The 5,007-nt window shown below is 47.0% G+C and overlaps 1 pseudogene; it reads right to left on the bottom strand.

Moving 5' to 3' along the window:
* Positions 1-1,700: 1,700 nt before the first annotated feature.
* LOC112415858 (phosphatidylethanolamine-binding protein 1 pseudogene) lies at positions 1,701-4,771 on the bottom strand (annotated as a pseudogene).
* Positions 4,772-5,007: the final 236 nt, after the last annotated feature.

The raw sequence follows: 5,007 nt of genomic DNA, 5'->3' as shown, positions 1-5,007 counted from the left end.
TAGGTATGTAAGTATGTAAGGTATGTAAGTATAAGAAAAAACATAGTATGTATAGGGTTTGTTACTATCTGTAGTTTCAGGCATCCACTGGGTGTCTTGGATTGTATCCCCACAGATAAGGGAAGAAACTTCTCCAAGCTCCCTCTTACTGAGAGGTTCTATTTTCTGGTGCTTTCAGTCAATGGGCTTTTATAATTCTAAATGAGATAAAATTGGCCCCCTCCCACCCACCAGAACTGGCTGGAAATCTCATCTTAGTTGAGCTTTACATGGTGTGTAGCAAACAGCGGGGCTCCAACTGTTCAGGTCAATGTGGGAGCCACCGAGGTGCTCATTAACTTTTCTAAGAGGGCAGCTGCATTTCCTCTATGCCAAGCTGGGTACAAGGATCTTAGGTTGCAGGATAAGGCCAAAGATTTTGGGTTCAGTCCCTCTTTCCCAGAAGCCAGGTCACTACTCAAGGGCTCTCTGGGACTGGGGCGTGGGTCCTCCCCATTAGTGGAACCCACTGCCACTGGCCTCCTCCCTAGTGAACCTTCTATCCTGGTTCAGGCCTCCAGTCTCAGCACCAGCCTCATTCTGGATGGGTGAGGTGGTAGCCTTCTAGCACCTCCTAGCTTCTCTTTCTAGCTCTGCAACTAAAATGCAATAATCTATTGAGCTTGGGAAGCTCAGGCTCCAAACATAGAGTGGGCTTTGGGAATGAAGAAGGAAAAATTACTACTGATTCTTTTTTTGTTTTGGCCACACAGCATGGGGAACCTTAGTTCCCTGACGAGGGACTGAACCCTGGCCCTCAGCAGTGAGAGCACAGAGTCCTAACCACTGTACCACTAGGGAATTCCCTCACCACTCATTCTTTTACAGCAGTGGCTTCAGGAGTTCAGTACACATCAAGCTGTGAACAGTATGCTGGCACACATTCTACAAAGGGTTAGGAATATATATATATATATCCTGAAATATTAAAAGTGGATGTCCTGCCATGGTTGTATTATGGATAATTTAAAATGTTTACATATATTACTTATTTTTACTTCCTAATTTTTCTTTTCTTTTCCCATCTACACATTGTTTTTATTTTTATTCGATTATAAGCAAATAGCAGAATTAACACAGCATTCAGCAACTCCGGACGGGCTTTTCTCACACCAAAGAAGTGCAATCAGTTTAACAGGCACAGACTTTCCGATTTCTGATAACCTCTTACCCAGCCCTGCAGCTCATCTAGATGGCCAGGCTTGAACAGCAAAGTGACTCTCTCCCTATTGCTTTTTCCATTATTTCTCTTTGAGGGAGTCAGAGTGGGACACTGACACCCGGTAACCAGCTTGAGGTGTACCACGTTGGGGGTTAGTGGACATGCCAGCCTCTGGTTGTCTTGGTGAGAGACAGAGCCATGAAAACACAAGCCAGAAGGTGCCACCACACACAATTCTGGGCTCGGGCTCACAAAGGCAGAGGTAATCCATCTTTTTTTTTTTTTCCAACCTCCTTTAAAGATTCTCTGATGCTCTGCTCTAATACCGTAGACCTGGTCTTTTTACCAGAATTTTTTTCTTCTTTAAAGTCTGAGTTACTATTCTTATATTAACATTTTGATGACCCTATCATAGACCCAAATTATCCCCCCAAATGGAGTTCAAATTTGATCAAAACATAAACCCTCTAGAATTATAGAGGACAGGCAGAAGGAAAAGTCACCCCAAACCTAAATCTGACCGCTCAGACCTTGGGAACGAGGAAGGGGAGAAATCTACATGCATCGCTAAACTGACAACACTGCTTGGGAAACTCTGGGATGGTTTCCATCTTCTAAGTTTCCTCTGCTTCCCAGACAGCTGCTCGGGGAGTTTAGGCACAAAGCCATCTCATTCAGCCTGGTAACATGTGCCGGCCACCGGGGCCCAGAGCTTGTACCTTTTACAGAAAGACGCCACCGTGAAATCGCCATGATGGGCTCCAGATCGGTTGCTGAGAATGAGTTCGTCACACTTCAGCGGCCTGTCCTGCTCCAAGCCAGCCAGACGTGGTGGTGAAGGCCCGTGCCCTTGGGGTACCCAGCGCCCACATAATCAGAGAGGACCGAGCCACTGCTCATGTTCTTGCCTTTCACCTTGACCACTAGGAAATGGTGCCCTTTCGGCTGGGAGCATCTGGGTAGGTCAAGACCAACGTGTAGAATTTATCTGGATCAAGGCAATCCTATGCGATGTTTGTGGGCCAGTTCTTAACCTGGGTGGGTGTCAGCACTTTGCCCAGCTCGTCAACCTCCGCCCCGCCGTACTGGACTTGCAGCGGGTGCTGCGGCTGGTTGTCCACCTCCTGGAGGCTCAAGGGTCCCGGCCACTTGCTGAGGTCCAGTGGCCTCACGGGGCCGAGCAGGGCAGACAACAGGGAAAGTCACAGGACAGCAGCTCCGACTCCAAGCGGTCTGCCTCTAATTTTTCTTACATTGAACATTTGCTTTCAAAATAAGGAAAAAGTACGTCATTTTTTTTTAATTTTAATTTTATTTTTTGCGGTACGCGGGCCTCTCACTGTTGTGGCCTCTCCCGTTGCGGAGCACAGGCTCCGGACGCGCAGGCTCAGCGGCCATGGCTCGCGGGCCCAGCCGCTCCGCGGCATGTGGGATCTTCCCAGACCAGGGCACGAACCCGTGTCCCCTGCATCGGCAGGTGGACTCTCAACCACTGCGCCACCAGGGAAGCCCGTCGTTTATTTTTAACCAATAAAAGGGAAAAACAGAGAATAAGAAGGAGGGGAAAAAATGAAAGCAGAAACCAGGGCCTTCTGTAGGGGATGTAGAGGTGTGTTGGTGTAGAATGAGTTTATGACAACCCTGGAGGTTGGCATTCCCTGGAATCCTGGGGTCAAGGCATGAGCTTTTTGACTCTGACCTGTACTTGTAAGAATGTTTTAATAAGCAGAATGTTTTTTTTCACCTTCTACCTGTATCAGTGAATACAAAGGGGTCCCATGGAGGAGGTAGAAGGTAATGGGGGTTTCTAACTGGGGAGAAATGTTCTTGAAAGAGAAACGGCATGATGGTTTTTATCCCTGGTTTCATATTAGAACTGCTGGATACCCCAGACCCACCCCTAGTGATTCAATTGATTATTGATTATAAGATCCAAGGGATGGGTGAAGGACGGTGTCTGCAATTTTTGTAGGATTGAGCCATTTGCCTGAGACCAGACCACTATACAAGGTTTCCAGAGGTAGTGGCCACTGTTTTTCACTCGTATCCAATCTGAAAAGTCCTACTCACAGATTCCTAGTTAAATCCCAAGAATTGAGCTCCTCAATATGAAATTCTTCTCTTCACAATTTCCCTTAGGGCCACCTTCAGAAGGAAAGGTAGAACAGAGATTATTTCTCTCCATCAGTGTTTTCTCAAGCATTGTAGGTGTACCCATTGGTACACAAACTTAGCTTATTCCTACAGGGAAAAACATTTTCAGACAGCTTTTAATGGTACACATTTTTTGTATTGTGTATTAGGAAAAATATACTAACATCCATCAAAGCTATGATTTCATAGCAGTGATATAAGTTTTTAAAAAATGAAATCTATGCAAAAATGCAAGCCAATTGATATACATACCTTAGGTAGATTGCAGTACAGGTGGTACATGGATATGGCAAAAATCAAGATGATATACATGACTTTAGGAAACACTGGCAGAAGTTGCTTTGTTAGACGTTTCTGAAACAAGGTGAGGTTTGAGCTGTGATTCAAAGCAGGGCTTCCAAACATTGGACGGAAAATATGTGGAGCCGGCTGAGAGCTTGTGGAAATAGTCATTCCAGTCCCTGCCTAGACATTTTAGTCCAGGAGATTTGAGATGGGGCCCTGGGCTTTATCTTTCCATGAAGGTTTCCTGGTGATTCTGGTGCAGCCAGGTTTGGGAAACTTGAAGAAGGGAGCATTACCTCCTTGGGCCGGAAAGATTAGTAGTTCTTGGTAATTAAACCTATTTTAAGTATTTGCTGGCTGTGAAGTCAATTAACTGTTGTTGACTGTCATCAGCATGGCTTTGAAAACTTTTTTTTATTTTATAAATTTATTTATTTTTGGCTGCATTGTGTCTTTGTTGCTGTGTGCGGGCTTTTGCTAGTTGCTGCGAGCGGGGGCTACTCTTCATTGTGGTGCGCGGGTTTCTCACTGCAGTGGCTTCTCTTGTCGCGGAGCACAGGCTCTAGGCGCACGGTCTTCAGTAGTTGTGGCTCACGGGATCAGTAGTTGTGGCTCGCGGGCTCTAGAGCACAGGCTCAGCAGTTGTCTCGTGGGCTTAGTTGCTCTGAGGCATGTGGGATCTTCCTGGACTAGGGCTTGACCCGTGACCCCTGCATTGGCAGGCAGATTCTTAACCACGGCGCCACCAGGGAAGCCCGCTTTGAAAATTTTCAATTTTTAAACCGTGCCTCTGGGTCTCAGCATTGGGAGGGTGTGTGTGTGTGTAAATTAAAATACACACAAGTGAGCACATTATACCCCACCCCCCAGACACATTTTAATCTGATTTAACCAATTAAACAAACAGGAGTGAGTTATGCCATTAGGCTCGACAGGGCTGCTAGAGCAAAGCAAAAGCTCGGTGCCACCCAGGCATGGGAGTCATAAAGTGCGTATTTCTGGGGCAGAGGAAGCGCTCGGGTGGGAGCTGTTTCACCCTGAATTGATGTTTACTCGGTGAGCTTCAGAGGATTCATTGTGAGGCAGCTGGGAGGGAGGACCTGGGTAGCAGCAGTCTGGGATGGAAACCATGCTTGGGGCCGCAGGAGTCCTGTGAGAAGGCAATTGAGAGGCCTGTGGGTGAGGTGGGGTGAGAAACCAAGAAGCTGCAACTGCGCCAGGCAGGGATGAGAAACTGAGAGCAAGCTGGTAGCACCAGAGAGGCACAGCGGCTTTCCTGAGGGGCTGGTAAAATCCTCCGGAACAGCAGCAAATGGTCGCTCCCGGGGATGGGGGAAGCAAAATATTATCCCAGAGGACATTTAGGA

The sequence above is a fragment of the Neophocaena asiaeorientalis genome, unplaced genomic scaffold (assembly GCF_003031525.2).
Source record: "Neophocaena asiaeorientalis asiaeorientalis breed wild unplaced genomic scaffold, Neophocaena_asiaeorientalis_V1.1 scaffold118, whole genome shotgun sequence".
NCBI lineage: Eukaryota > Metazoa > Chordata > Mammalia > Artiodactyla > Phocoenidae > Neophocaena > Neophocaena asiaeorientalis.
The sequence above is the reverse complement of the archived record's forward strand: the minus strand, read 5'-3'. Positions and strand labels throughout refer to the sequence as shown.